This window comes from Chrysochloris asiatica, unplaced genomic scaffold, assembly GCF_000296735.1.
Source record: "Chrysochloris asiatica unplaced genomic scaffold, ChrAsi1.0 scaffold00001, whole genome shotgun sequence".
Lineage (NCBI taxonomy): Eukaryota > Metazoa > Chordata > Mammalia > Afrosoricida > Chrysochloridae > Chrysochloris > Chrysochloris asiatica.
The window spans coordinates 12,763,808-12,780,662 of record NW_006408519.1 but is presented as its reverse complement, the minus strand read 5'-3'; positions in this window follow the sequence as shown (position 1 = coordinate 12,780,662).

The window sequence follows — 16,855 nt, the reverse complement described above, 5'->3', positions numbered from 1 at the left end:
GGTTCTGACCCATAGCGACCCTGTATAGGATTTCTGAGACTGTAAATCTTTATAGGAGCAGAACGCCTCATCTTTCTCCTGCGGAGCAGCTGGTAGTTTCAAACTGCTGGCCTTAAGGTTTGCAGCCCCATTCGTAACCACTACGCTACCAGAGCTCCTTAAACAGACATATAAATCCTTAAATCAAGGCAGAAGGTGATGAAACTTTTACTAGCCATTAACTAAGTGTAAGGAATTTAGCTATCTTTAAAGACCAAGCATATGAATATAATTCATTTTTCATATATTTGAACACATTTGGAATCTTTGGATTTATATATTTATATATTTTTAAGAAATGTAGAGTTCACATGACCAACACATATTTTGGTTGAAATTGCTAGAGTTTATTAAAGCAAACCTATAACCATTTGTCTTCCACTTGTTTAATATTAGTTTTTTAATATATATTTTTTAAATATTTAGAGTTGTTTTGAGAAACCCTGCTATTATAAAAAAATAACCTTACAGTTCAAACTGATCTTGCTATACCAGTGCTTATCCTACAGCACCGTAGATGACTGGAGTTTTGCTGTTGCTAGGTGCCGTCGAGTTGCTTCCAATTCATAGTGACCTTATGCACAACAGAAGGAAACACTGCCCTGTGCCACGCCATCCTCACTATTACTAAATTTGAGCTCACTGCTGCTTCCACTGTGCCAATCCATCTAATTGGGTGGGTCTTCCTCATTTTTGCTGACCTACCATTTTACCTGGAGTCCTGGTGTGGTTCTGTGGGCTAATGCATCAGACTGCAATGTCATTTTAACTAAAAGGTCGGGTTCAAGCTCACCAGCCACTCCTTGGAAACCTTATACAGACAGGGTCACTATGGGTCAGAATCGAGTTGACTGCACTTAACAACAACAACAACAACAACCACTTTACCTATGGAGTCCTGGTGTGGTGCTGTGGGTTAATACACTGGACCACAAAGATGGTTTGAACCTCAGGGTCAGTGGTTCAAGCTCATCAGTCGCTCCTCAGAAACCCTATACAGGGTCACTATGGGTGAGAACCAGCTCGACAAGCACTTAACAATGACAATCACTTTACCTAGCATGATATTCTTATCCAGGTGGTCCTTCCTGACAATATGTCTGAAGTATGAGAGACAAAGTCTAGCCATTCTTGCTTTCATTAAACATTCTGACTGTACTTTTTCCAACATAGATTTATTCATTCCTTTAGAAGTCCATGGTATTTTTAATGTTCTCCAACACCATAACTCAAATGCATCAAGTCTTCTACGGTCTTCCTTATTCACTGTCTAAATTTCACATGTATGTGAGATTAATAAAAATACAATGGTTTGGGCCAGGCACTGTTTAGTCCTCAAACTGACATCTTTGCTCTTGAATACTTTACAGAGATTTTATGCAATAGATTTGCTTAATGCAATACATTGTTTGATTTCATGACATTCGTAGACTAGTAGAATGGTTCTCATAATTTCTTCTTGACAACTTTTGAAGGAGAATGTTGTTTCATCTCAACTTATCTGGCAGAAAAAATTTGTAGCAATATCAGAATTAAGATTGTAATGTAAGGAAATTGACCATATTCAGAGTAACCTGAAAAGTTTATCAGAGAAATTCCAATTTCAATAAAAATTTTACCTATCTTATCATTTAGATTCCTGTAACAATTATCAAACTCAAAAAACTGAAATTGGAGGATTAATCAAAGTGCATGTACAGAATACACAAAATACTTTGGGGTTATTAAAAAAAAAAAAAAAAACAGGGAACAGGCTCTAAACAGTGTAATTTGTGGTAAATGTCAAGGAACATTCTTCTGATAAATGTCATTGTAATAATGAGAAGAAAATTGTTCTGAGAATTACAGACTGTATCATCAGTTTTGACAGAGGATCAAAGGTGTAAATTTCATGACTGTTCAATAAAGCAGTTATCAGAAGCTTTACTGCAGCTGGTTTCTGGGGAAAGGGAAAGATGGGGGAAGATAACCGTTTATGACATAATCATAATGCTCAGCTAAAGTAGATTTTATGTGTCTTCTGAATAGAATCCACAGTCAATCCTCTTTTGCAAGTGTAATTATCTTGATTTTAAACACAGGAAAGACAAAAATAAAGGCCAGTTAAGTTACATTTTTAAATTATGATAAAATAAAGACAAACCTATATTTCCTAGAGCTACAGCACAGGTACTGACAATGAGGAGCAAATAACTTTTATAATTTTCTCTCTAGCTAGAACCAGTAGAATCTGGTCAGATTCCCTTTTTTTAATTTTTAATTTTTATCATGGAACCAGTACTGAGTAGGTAAATGTGGGAAGTCACAAAAATATGGAGAATACTCTCATAAAAATATTTTTGGAAGGCAAAGTGCATGCTTATGAAGTAATTAAAACATAGGTAAGATGTTGCTCAGTCATTTTCCTAAGATTTTCTAAATGGGGGAGGTAATGATCCCTCAGCCCTTAAGGCAGCAAAGCAACCTTCCATTAATCCCATTTTGCCATAGTATATGTTATGTGGTTCATGATATTGCAACTATTGAGAAATATTGTCCTAGGCAACAAGTTTTGTGAAAGATCAAAAAAAAAAGGAAACATCAGTGTGAATTTCAGGAGAGAAAGATTGGGGAAGTGGTTGGCAGGACACTTAAAGTATTCATGAGTTATATCTCTGTCTCTCACTTTTAGAAAGTTTAGCTGGAAAGAGCCATGGCTGGCTGACATCCTGTCTGGCTTCTTAAGGTATGTTGTCTGGCTGCCTGAGTATATGTGGGCATAAACAAGAGAGAAGTGGGAGAGTGTGGGTGGGAGTCAAGGTGATTTTGGAGCACTGTAATTGATTCCTCAATTCAGGAGTTCTACTGAACTCAGGGCCAGTCTAAGTCTGCGTCAGGAAACCCAGATTAATTTTGCAGTGACTGAACGCTTGCCACAGGCCAAGCATATGAGGAGTCTGCACAATCACTGAATTTAGCCTATGAACCAAGCACAAATTATAGCTGTCCTTCTGTGGGACACAAAATAATTTTGTTTACTATTCCCCAAACTAATAAATTATGATATAATCAAAAGACTCAGAATTAAAGTAATAATCATATTTGTAAATGAGAAAACGACATGAAATCATTGATATAACAATACAAAACTCTTTTGCAACCTTATGTTGTATTCCTTATGAAAGCTCTACTTTCACTACATTTGTAACAGAGGTAGTCAGTCAATGAATTTCTAGGACATCTTTTAAGAAAGTCACATCCTGTGATTTTAAGTGATCCAGCTCATTTTATTTTAACTGTGGGAAATACAAACCCAAAACCAAACCCCGTGCCTTCAAGTCAATTTTAACTCATAAGGACCTGATAGGACAGAGTAGAACTGCCCGTAGGGTTTTCAAGGCCGTAATCTTTAAGAAAAAAGTCCAGCTGGTGAAGTGGATAGAGTTCAGCTGAGAAGCACTACCTGCTGTTTGGGAGAAAGATGTGCCAATCTGTTTCCTTGAATATTTACAGCCTTGGAGACAGTATGGGGTGGTTCTACTTTGTCCTTAGGGTCACTGTAAGTCATAATCGACTGAAAAGCTGTGGGTTTGTTTTTTGGGAATCTTTCCAGGACTGTATTACCACATCCTTCTTCTGCAGAACAACTGGTGGGTTCGAACAGCTGACCATTCAACTAGCAGGCAAGTGTTTCAACCATCGTGTCACTAAGGCAATATTTTTGTTAGCAATTGCCTTTAAAACACAGTGAGTTATTTGTCTTAAATTCATGTTGATCTATTTATTCAAAATAAATCAAATTTAAGAAACTATTCTCACATGGAAAATCTTTATCTCTTTTTATTTTAAATAAAATTGGTAAAACAATGAAATGTTATTTATTGTAACTTAAGGATTGTGAAATTTATTGTCATGCCATCTGATTTGCAAAGCAGATGCCCATACACATTTTACAGACATCTTTTATATTGAACACCCCTTCGTTGGTCTGAGGCCTCTATTCAAATAGTTGACAGGGGATCATTTGTTTTGTTCAGTGCATTCCTGATTGTTGAACAAGGAAAAGTTCTCTCACCTTTCATTCAACAATTCATCTTCCTGTGGTGATTTATTTTATCATTTCCAGACACACTTTATTATCCACAGGCTTGGCATATTCTTCCCCATTTCTTCTTTCTGGGAATTTGACAGAATCCAACCTAGGATGTCCATTTAGGGAAATGCATACTTATGCATTTTATGTTATTACAGATACTTTGCTGTGTTATTTTGCTCAAACTTACTGATGTAAAACTGAGAATAACTCTGAACTGTAGCTGTTGCTGCTCAGTACCATTGAGTCAGTTCTGACTCATAGCAACCCTAGTCACAGCAGAAAGCAGCACTGCCCTATCCTGGACCAGCACACAATTGTTATGTTTGAGCCCGCAGTAGCAGGTACTGTGTCTGTGTATCTCATTGGAGGGCTTTCTCTTTCACACTTACTCTTCACTTTTCCAAGCATGATGTGCTTCTCCTGTACTGGTCCTTCCTGATAACATGTCCAAAGTAGGAGAGACCAAGTCTCGCAATCCTCACTTCTAAGGAACATTCTGCCTGCACTTCTTCCAAGACAGATTTGTTTGTTCTTCTGACAGTCCATGGTACTTTCTATATTCTTCTCCATCAGCATAATTCAAATGCATCAACTCCCCTATAGTCTTCTATATATAAACTATGAAGGATGATATTTGATAAAATAAACTGAAATTTTACCAAATACAAGGTGACCTAAAGCACCTAATGGACTCCTGGATAAGAGCTGTAGGATAAGCACTGGACTGCTAACCACAAGGTCAGCAGTTGTAACCCATCAGCTACTCCTTGGAAACCCTATACAGGGTTGCTATGAGTCAGAACCAACTCCATGGCACTTGACAACAACAAAGCACCTAATGGAGTTCTGGTATGATATTGTAGAATAAACACTGAACTACTAACCAAAAATTTGGTGCTTTAAATCCACCAGCCACTCCTCAAAAACCCTATACAGGGTTACTATGTGTCAGAAGAGACTCTGTGTTACTTAACAATAACAAAGCACATAATGGTGAAACAATTTCTGGGTGAGTCAGAAATGCCATTTGCTCTCACGAGGCTGCATCTTTATTCTGATTAGTAAGGAAAGACTTCAAGATTGAAGTGACATTTATGAGAAAGAGAGAAGTGAAGAGGAATGAAAAATAGAGAGATCATATTTAATTCTGTTTATATGACATTTATATTGTAAATCACTTCAAATGACAGATGAAAACATTTATGAGATTCTAGAATTTGTGTGCGCAAAGAGTCTTGGCTTCTGTTTGGTGTCACTGGCCTTCCTTGCTAGTGGCATCTACACATATTACCTGTTAATGAGCAGCAGGTAATGAAAATGATACTCTCTTTATCATCAGATGCTATTTTTTTGTATATGAGTTTGCTAACGCCTTTTAGCTTCACCTATGTCCAATGTCAAAGAAAAAAACCCACTTAAACAGAAAAGATATTCAAATGAGCACATTAAAAAAATATGTAAAATCAAACATACAATGTCTAACAGCTTTCACAAATTACTATTTTAATAATTGTGAAAATGTATGAAATCTCTTAACTGGATCAGTACAGTTTCTTCATATAATATAAAATTTGATAATTATATCTTAAGTAACACTTAAGGTCAGCGGTTCGAAATTACCAGCCGCTCCACGGGAGAAAGATGAGGCTTTCTACTCCCGTAAAGATTTACACCCTCGAAAACCCTGTACAGGGTCGCTATGGGTCAGAACTGACTCGAGGACACTTAACAACAACAACAATCTTAAGTAACATGGCTCCCATGAAATTGTATTTACCATGGAAAAGTAAAATGCAGAGTTATTAAATATTACTCTATAACTTTGATCAATGAGATTTAAAAAGCAATTAAGGCCCAGGTGTTAATACAGATTATTGTGTTCTTTATTTCTATTGGTTACCATGACAGATTGTGCTTCCCACATTTTAATTCTTTGTAAATTGAGAGGTTTGAATTAGATTATCTCAAGACCTCTTCCAGCACTGAAGTTCTATAATTCTCTGTCACAAGGTTTATATATCTATTTCATAGCTGTTCCTGTCACTTAACTTGTTGTTGTCGTTGTTGTTAAGTGCCATCGAGTCAGTTCTGACCCATAGCAAACCTGTATATTATTTCCAAGCAGTAGGTGGTGACCTTGAACCACTGACCCTGTGGTTCAAACTGACTTTGTAGTCTAGTCATTAACCCACAGTGCCCCACCAGGACGCTTACTCATCTATTTGTTGTTGTTAAGTGCCATTGAGTTGATGCCGACCCATAGTGATCCTGTATAGGGTTTCCAAGGAGCAGCTGGTGAGCTTTAACCACCAACCTTGCAGTTCAAACGGCTTTGCAGTCTGACGCATTAACCCATAGCGCCACACCAGGACTCATATATGTTGTTGTTGTTATGTGCCGTGGAGTTGGTTTCGACTCATAACGACCCTGTAAATCTTTATGGGAGCAGGAACCGTCATCTTTCTCCTGCAGAACAGCTGGTAGTTTGGAACTGGGGACCTTGCGGTTCACAGCCTGATTTGTAACGACTACGCTACCAGAGCTCCTTAGGACTCATATATAGACACAATAACATATATGCATAAAAAAAAATGTAGCTTGTTAAACGAAGAGTTGGATATTCACCTAGGAATAACTTCTTTTAAAAAATATTAGACCATTATTCTTTTGAATTCTTTTTCATATAGTTACCTATTTTCAAGTTCATAAAAAACAAACCATGGTTGAAAAGGCAAACTTTAGATAATAAAGAATTACATTTGAAAGCAGCCAATGACATTTGCAAATTGTTTGGTTCAATCAAATTGCCAGAATTTCCTTGATGAATATACTCTAAAAGGTGATGTCATGCTTTCGTCACAAGATAAAATACTTGTGGAAAGTTTTGTCAAAGTTAAAAATAGTGGATTCATCAAAAATATCCCTGCTTTTGCACCAAAGGTAAATTTTATGTTAAAAAGAGGCACATTAGTCCCTCTATCTTTGGCAGATCACTGCTAATGTCTTTTCCAGTTTCCAATGTTCCTTCAAAAATATCTATATAAATCAATAAAAGGCACATTGCTTTTCAGTGTCCTTCATAATTAGTTTATTCCATTTCCCATCTGAAGAATTTCCAGTGGAGAGACCAGTCATGAAGTTGAACACATTTATCTCAAACCATGTCAAGCTTAAAGCAAAGCTTTTGAAATCATGTTCATATAAGTAATGACTGAAACTGTGGAAGAAGGAAAAATCATCAAGATGAATAGGGAGAGTATGCTAGGGGAAAAGGCCTTGTATGACTGAGCCTTAAGTCATATGGCATTAGCACCTAGATCACATTCTATTTCTCAGGACAGTGACAATATCCAACTCAGGCTGTAAAGGAGGAAGATGTTGACAAATGATGAGGTTCAGGACAAGCATGTGTGACTTGAAATATTGTTACGGTAATTTTGTTAAATACAGTCTCATATTTCAGTCTCTGGTTTAATAAACAAAAACTTGAATATGTCATTCATAAACCATTTATATATTTTAGATATTGAACATTAACTTATTGTGATTCTCATAAGGGTTTTATTAGTACTGTTGCTGTTATTGATTGGTGAGCTTTCAAATCCTGTGGGTCTTTTGTGTTTTGATTTTTTTTGTGTGTGTGTGTTTTCCCTGATATAGATTCTGATAGAATTCTGAAAATTGTGACAAATTAGTATTGAAAAAGTTAATATTTTTTAGAATATTTGAATCCTGTTGATCTGATTCTGATAGAATTCTGAAAACTGTGATGATTTAGTACTGAAAAACTTAATATTTTTCAGAATATTTGAATCCTGTTGATCTGAAGAAAGTGGTACTTTATTAAGTTTTTTTAAAAATAAATTTATGATTAACATTGACCTGTTTGTTGTTGTTGCAAAGTGCCATTGAGTCAGCTCTGAGTCACAGCAACCCTGTAATAGGGTTTCTGAGAATCAGCTGGTGAGCTTAAACCACCGACCTTCCAGTTCAAATCAACCTTGCAGCCCAACACATTAATCTGCAGTGCCATACCAGGACTCCTTAACCTGTTTAGGAATTTTTTTAAAAAATTATAAGCAAATTGTGTCTGCTATTTCCAACTTACTCCAATGAGAAAAAACAATTTTCATTTATTTTATAATTAAACTTAAACAATTGTTGATTGAGTGTCATGTAAACACCATAGGTAAATATTCTATGCCATATAATATTGTTCTCACTGATTCAACATGTTATGCTTTGTGGTAAAATTGTTTCTCCCTTAAATTCTAAAGACAGCTCCCAATGAAAGACACAAAAATATGAGCCTATGAAAAATGATAGTGTGAAAATATAAGAAACTTACTAACTTTGCTCAGATTAAAGAAATGAGTACATGAAAGTGGAAAGAAACATTGCTAAAATGACTATACTACTCAAAGTGACATCATCAACCTTACACTTAGTGTAACCTTTTTTTTTAAAGGTTAGTAGGCATAGCACTATCTCTGCTCTTTGAAAATGTCAGATAAAATGTTACTTTTCCCAGAAAGAAAGCAATGCTAATCTAAACATTAGACACACAAACTATGTTAAGGAAATAATTCTAATAAATAGTATTAATCAGTATATGATGATTGTTTGGATACACTCAGAGAAAGTTTGAAGTAGACTAAAAACCCATATTCATTATTCTTAGATACATTTAGCTCTCACTAAGGATACAAGAAGAGAAAGAAAAATGAAAGGTCTTAGAAATACAAGTGAAGAGAAAAGAAAATGATCTAACTTAAACTCCATTAATACACAGACCTAAATGGGCACTTCATTTAAAAGAACACAACTTATATATTAGATCAAAAGTAGGAGATCAGGACACAGCCTCCACTATTACCTAGATTTCACTTAATCTATCCCTGTACATCAGCATCTTTGTTGGAATAGTAATGCTTGCCCTGCTATTTGGCAAGGCGTCTGTGAATTGACACTAAATCACTTCGAGTCATTTTGCACTAATAACTGAATGGTTTCCCATCATTTAAAATATCCTTACTCAAAAACTTTTTTACACATGTGCCAGTGTATTAATAGGATAGATCCTTAAAAGATAAATTGCACATTAAAGGATATTTGGATTTTTTATTTTGAATGATATTTCACATAAAGTTTATTTTCTTAGACACTGTGACAGCAACAAATAGGACAATGTTATTTTCTGTTATACATCAGGTTGCTATAAGTTGGATTCAACTGGATGGTACTTAACAACAACAAAAGCTATTTTATGTGGTATTGTCAGGTTAACAATTTATGTTTTCCTGGTTTAAACACTCAAAATAGTATCATATTTTCAACTTCTAGAGTACAAACACAGAGAGTAGGAATAACTGTTTTGTTTCATCATAAATCCTTGGTGCCTAGAAAATGCCTCGCATATGCACAGCTCAACTCACAAAAGACTCAGTGGGCAGAGTAAATTTAGGAAAATAGAAAATAGAATGTGATAATCAACTCTATATGCATAATATACATCTGGTGAAGTCTCAATAGACATTTTTTACATGGCTTGTTCTCACATGACATGCATTTAAAAACGTGAAGCCTGTGTAAAAATTGCATATACAATTTATTATAAGGTAAATATTAAATCACACTTGCTTATTCTCATTTCTTAGGCAATGTGGAATATATTTACTACTCTGTTTTTAAAGATATCATATTAAAAGTATTAGGAGATACTTATCTGGGAAATGTTTTACCACATGCTTCTAGATTACATCCTTAACTTTTCAAAACACACCTTTGCTTAGGGTTCTGTAGCTGCTGTTTAGGTAATGTCGAGTTGGTTCCTACACAAAGTAACCCAATAAAATGAAGCATTGCCAGGTCCTATATGCTGAGCAAATAATACGAGAAGCTGGGTTCTATGAGGAAAACCGTGGTGTCAGGATTGGTGGAAGACTCATTAACAACCTGTGATATGCTGATGATACAACCTTGCTTGCTGAAAGTGAAGAAGACTTGAAACATATACTTATGAAGATCACAGAGCACAGCCTTCAATATACATTACATCTCAATGTTAAGAAGACAAAAGTCCTTACCACCGGACCAATAAAAAGCATTCTTATCAATGGAGAAGAGATTGAAGTTGTCAAGGACGTCATTCTTCTTGGCAGCAGTCAAGAGATCAGATGACGTATTGCAATTGGGCAAATCTGCTGCACAGGAACTTTTTAAAGTACTGAAGAGCAGAGATGTCAGCTTGAGGACTAAGGTGTGCCTGACCCAGGCCATGGTATTTTCAATAACCTCATATGGATGTGAAAGCTGGACAGTGAATAAGGAAGACCGTAGAAGAATTTATGCCTTTGAGTTGTGGTGTTGGAGGAGAATACTGAAAGTGCCATGGACTGCCAAAAGAACCAATAGATCTGTTTTGGAGAAGTGCAACCAGAGTGCTCCTTGGAGGCCAAGATGGCTAAGCTTCGTCTCTCCTAGTTTTGACACATTGTCCGGAGAGAACAGTCGCTGGAGAAGGATGTCATGCTGGGTAAGGTGGAGGGTCAGAGAAAAAGAGGAAGACCTCAACGAGATGGATCAGCCAGGTGGCATCATTGATGGCATCAAATGTGGCGGCGGTAGTGAGGTTGGCCCAGGATTGGACATTGTTTCATTCTGCTGTGCATGGGGTTGCTATGAGTCGGTTGCAACTCGATGGCACCTGACAACAACAACAACACCTTCACAATTGTTGCTATGGTTGAGCCTATTGTTTCTGCCATTGTGTCAAGCCATCTAATTAGGGGTCTTCCACTTTTTTTTGCTGGCTCTCCACTTTACCAAGCATGATGTTCTTCTCCGGGGACTGGTCCTTCCATGACGTGTCCAAAGCATGGGAGAACAAGTCTCATCATCCTGGCTGTCCTTCTTCCAACATAGACTTGTTTGTGTTTTGGTAGTTCATGGTACTTCAATATTCTTCTGCAACATGACTGAATCAATATTTCTATGGCCATCCTTACCTACTGTCCAATTTTCACATGCAAATGAGGGAACTGAAAATACCATGGCTTGGGTCCTGAAACTGATAACTGATCTTAGAGCACTTTAAAGAAGTCTGTTGCAGCAGATTTGCCTAATGCAACACATTGTTTGGAGTGTTGATAGTAGATCCAAGCAAAGTGAAGTCTTTGAGAACTTCAATCTTTTCTCTGTTCATCATTGCATTATTTATTGGTCCATTTTTATAGTTGTAAGGTCATATTTTAAAAGACTCTGGCAAAGTTCCTTCCTTGTCTCAGAAAGTTTCTCCAGTTCTAATCTCCTTAGAAAACCAGAAGGGAAGAACACGGTCAGCATTTCTCAAGCTGGGGGAACTGAAGAAAAAATTCAAGCCTTGACTTGCTTTATTGAAAGATTCACTGGGCAAATTATTGAATGATGCAGAATGCATCAAGAAAAGATGGAAGGGATACACAGAGTCATTGTACCAAAAGGAAATGGTTAATGTTCAACCATTTCAAGAGATACCATATGAACAAGAGCCAATGATACTCAGAGAGGAAGTCCAAAGTGTATTGAAAGAAGTGGTAAAGAACAAGGCACCAAGAATTGATGGAATAAAAATTGAAATCTTTCAGGAAAGTGAGGCGGCACAGGAGGCACTCACTCATCTTTGCCAAGAAATTTGGAAGACAACTGTCTGGCCGACTGATTGGAAGAGATCAATGTTTATGCCCATTCCACAGAGAGGTGACCCAACAGAATGCGGAAATCATCGGAAAATCTCTTTGATATCTCAAGCAAGCAAAGTTTTGCTAAAGGTAATACAGAAATGGCTACAATCATATATTAACAGAGAAGTTCCAGAGGTTCAAGCTGGATTCAGAAGAGGCCGTGGAATGAGAGATATCATTGCTGATGTCCGATGGATCTTGGCTGAAAGCAGAGAATCTCAGAAGGATGTTTACCTGTGCTTTATTGACTACGCAAAGGCTTTCGATTGTGTGGATCATGACAAGCTATGGACAACATTGAGAAGTATGAGTATTCCAGAACACTTAATTGTACTTCTAAGAAATTTGTACCTAGACCAAGAAGCAGTTGTTCGAACAGAACATGGGAACACTGAATGTTTTAATATTGGGAAAGGTGTGAGACAGGATTGCATTCTTTCACCATACTTACTCAACCTGTATGCTGAGCAAATAATACGAGAAGCTGGGTTCTATGAAGAAAAACGTGGCATCAGGATTGGAGGAAGACTCACTAACAACCTGCGATATGTAAATGATACAACCTTGATCGCTGAAAGTGAAGAGGACTTGAAACATTTACTTATGAAGATCAAAGAGCACAGCCTTCGATATGGATTACATCTCAATGTCAAGAAAACAAAAATCCTCACCACTGGACCAATAAACAACATTCTTATCAATGGAGAAAAGATTGAAGTTGTCAAGGACTTCATTCTTCTTGGATCAACTATCAACACTCGCGGAAGCAGCAGTCAAGAAATCAGATGAAGTATTGCATTGGGCAAATCTGCTGCACAGGAACTTTTTAAAGTATTGAAGAGCAGAGATATCAGTTTGAGGACTAAGGTATGCCTGACCCAGGCCATTGTGTTTTCAATAGCCTCATATGAATGCGAAAGCTGGACAGTGAATAAGGAAGATCATAGAAGAATTGATGCTTTTGAGTTGTGGTGTTGGAGGAGAATACTGAAAGTGCCATGGACTGCCAAAAGAACCAATAGATCTTTTTGGAAGAAGTGCAACCAGAGTGCTCCTTGGAGTCCAAGATGTCTAAGCTTCGTCTCTCATACTTTGGACATATTGTCCGGAGGAAACAATCGTTGGAGAAGGATGTCATGCTGGGTAAGGTGGAGGGTCAGAGAAAAAGAGGAAGACCTCTAACAAGATGGATTGTCCAGGTGGCATCATTGATGGACTCAAGTGTGGCAGCAGTAGTGAGGTTGGCCCAGGATCGGACATTGTTTCATTCTGCTGTGCATGGGGTTGCTATGAGTCAGTTCCGACTCGATGGCACCTGACAACAACAACAACAATCTCCTTAATCCCTGGTTTTCTATAAACAAGGATTTCCACTGGTTCATACAGATTTGGATATTAATCTGCACCATGTGTCTCAGTTTTGCTTCATCCTCCTACTCTAATGTGTGTCTTTTGATGGGCTTTAAGATATTCTAATGGCACAGCTTATCTGGGGAATGTTCTACCACATGCTTCTAGATTATATCCTTAAATTTTCAAAATGTACCTTTGCCTAGGGTCATGTAGTTGCTGTTTAGGTGATGTCAAGTTGGTTCCTACACAAAGTGACCCTATAGAACGAAGCATTGTCAGGTCCTGTACCATCCTCACAATTGTTGCTTTTCTTAGGACAAGTAGCTCCAACAAAGGTGACATTGTTGTTGTTGTTAAGTGCTGTTGAGTTGATTCCGACCCATAGCGACCCTGTAGAGGGTTTCAAAGGAGCAGCTGGTGAGCTTGAACCACCGACCTTGCAGTTCAAACGGCTTTGAAGTTAAAATGGCTTTGCAGTCTGATGCATTAGCTCACAGCTCCACACCAGGACACCATAACAAAGGTGATAAGCCAAACCCTTTCAGGTTTCACCAGTTCTTTCTGTCTGGAGAACATCTGACAATTGTTGGCTACTTCCTTTCCTTTTTGCTAAAAGAATATAAATAAAAATAATAATAAGTTATAAATTGACCCAAGGCAATTTGCTGTGAAATTACCCGTTACTCATATTCATAGGATTCTGTTTTTACCTAAATCAACTCATTTTGTGAATTAACCTAAAAACAAACAGACAAACAAAAAAGGCCATGTTGTGAAGAAGCCTGTTTGGTTAACTAAAGTCATTGAAGTCTATCATTGTTAGTTATACTGTTGTTAAAGAGCCATGGAGTCAGTTCTGATTCATAGCAACCCTACATAGGATTTCCCGAGGCTGTAAATTTTACTTTGTTGTTGTTGTTAAGCACCGTGGTGTCGGTTTTGACTCACAGTGACTCTGCAAATCTTTACAGGAGCAGAAAGCCTCATCTTTTTCCCACGGAATAGCTGGTAGTTTCAAACTTCTGACCTTGAGGTTAGCAGCCCAATTTGTAGCCACTGTGCTACCAGAGTTCCTTTCCAGAACAGAAAGTCTCTTCTTTCTCCAGTTGAGTGGTTAGTGGATTTAAACTTACAAACTTACAATTAGCAGTCCAGTGCTTACTATCTTAAAATACTACCCCAGCACTTAATCTGTATTATTGTTGTTGCTGTTAAGTGTTGTTGAGTTGGTTGTGACCCAGTATAGTGTTTCTGAGGAGCAGTTGGTGAGTTTGAACTACCAACCTTGCAGTTCGTATCGCTTTGCAATCTGTGCAATTACCCACAGTGCCACACCAAGACTCCTCTATAGTATTGTTGTTGTTGTTAAGTGCTGTCAAGTCGATTCCGACCCATAGCAACCCTATACAGGGTTTCCGAGTATCCTTAAATATGGAGATAATACATATCCTTTTCTCACAACTTCGCTATCAAGTCATGTGTTAACAGGTATGCGAGTCTCAGAACAAACTGTAACAAACAGACACACTGATTTATGTTTCAGACTACCTATTCGGCTGACTAAATGGTAGCCAGCCACTCATTTGTGTTTTCCATAAGCAGTTAACTGAGAATGTTTATTGCAAAGTGGTGTGATGATAGTCCGGTAACAAGTCCAGGAAATATTTTTAGAAGAATGACAGCATATTCAAGTAAACATATCCACTGGAACAATAGATGATATAAGTCCAATTCAAAGCATCAGGTTCTTTATTTCCTGAGATTCATGTATTCTATTCAAAGGATGAAACTGTACAATGCTTGCAGCCAACATGCTTTGAACACGCCTCATTTTACTAGTAAAAAAGTACTTCTAGCATTGTGATAAATATAAAATTTTGTGTTGTTATCAGGTATAAAGACAATTGAAATATTTACACCAGTCCTGCTTGGAATTTATTAAATGGCAACTTAGTATTCCCAAAGGGTGTATCCATTTAGAATATTTTGAATATTATCTGTACACATCAAATGTCTTTCTTAGTCTTTCTCTCTGAGAAAGACACAAACATACAAACATCCACATACATCACTGTCTATGTCAAAACACATTAAAATAAGCTATAGGCTATATCTCACCAATTTTATTCATGACACGCTATGGACCCATCTAACACCTGTGGCTAAATAATGATTGTTAACAGCAATTATTTCCCCTTAGCCAAATTCAATTTAAGTTTAGTACATGGCACTCTTGTTATGAGATGTCTGAAAAATTTACAAGAATGGGTGCTGAAAAATATGTTCCTTCTTGATAAACTAGGTGTCCTTTCCTTCCTCCCCTTCCTTCTCAGTTGGTTGGTATTTAGTAATGGCATGATGCCTGGATCTGTCGCCGTTGTTTTTGCAATCAGAGACAGCAAACCTGTGATTAAAAGCCTTCAATGGGGTGGAAGCATGGGGGCCAAGAAAGAGCCTGGGTTTCCTGCTGATATTTTTGAAATAATTTAACAACTATGGTTTAACAAAAAATAGAAATCAATATTCTCATGAGTTCAGACATTATAAATCAGATTAATTTACCAAAATGCCACATTTGGTATAGCTGTTTCCTGGGAATAATTTGTTTAATAGTAAGTCAAGCTTATTTCTATTTTCCCAAATAAGACTATTGGAATAAAAGAGAAAATGCTTAATTGAATGAATTTTTCTTCTTTGTATTTTCTTTAGAGACGAGGGCCATCAAGATCACCATGAGAAAGGGCATTTGAAAATGAAAGGAAAAATGGAAGCACCAAAGAGTTGAAGGATCTGAAAAGCCGACCGTCTTCACAGCTTTTCACTTCACTGGTTTTAGGAAAACTCTGAGAACATGTTAAAGACATTGGCTATTGATTTCAGAATTCAGGTTGTTAAAGAAATTACCATGCCCATTTGTCAGATTATTTACTCACTGGCATTGCACTTTTGCCACATCAAGCTTTTTATTTCTTGTTACTGATGTGGTGGTATATTTGCCTAAAAAGAGAGGTCAGTGATTTGAAAAATAAATGTTATACTTTGTTTCATTTCCATTTCCACTTTCAGTATCAACTTTTTTTTTTTTTTTTTTTTTGCAGTGGAAAATAGTTTATTGAACATCTAGAATTTGTCAGGAACCATACTGGGTACTTTACAATCATGATCTCCAATTTTAAAAGCCACAGGTAGAAGATTAAAACTGATTTTTCTAGCAAAGTTTAGAAAAGCTAAATCACTCATATAAGGCTGTATATAGTTGGTAGATGGCAGAATTGAGGGCTGACTTTAGGTGCTCTCCCACACCACCACCTAGCTTCTACATTATAGAAAAATAGAACTGCTCTATTATTTTAGTTAAATCTCTGGTGGACGCCATCCTGCCAAGGCACGGAACAGCGAGAAGCCTTATGCATGAAAAGTTCATTGTTTAGCAAAGCAACAATGAATGTCCCCTTGGTTGGCAAAGCCACAAGGGGTGTTTCATGCAGGGGCCCTGCGGTTCCTAGCTTTTCCTTGGGAAAATAGTTTATTTCTGATTTCCTTATAAGAAGTTTTTAAAAAATCTTGCATAATCATTAGATACTTTAAACAAACCTCATGTTATAATAATTGACTACTAACTTTCACACCATATTCAATCTTATGTAGTTATAAAAATTGTTTTTTT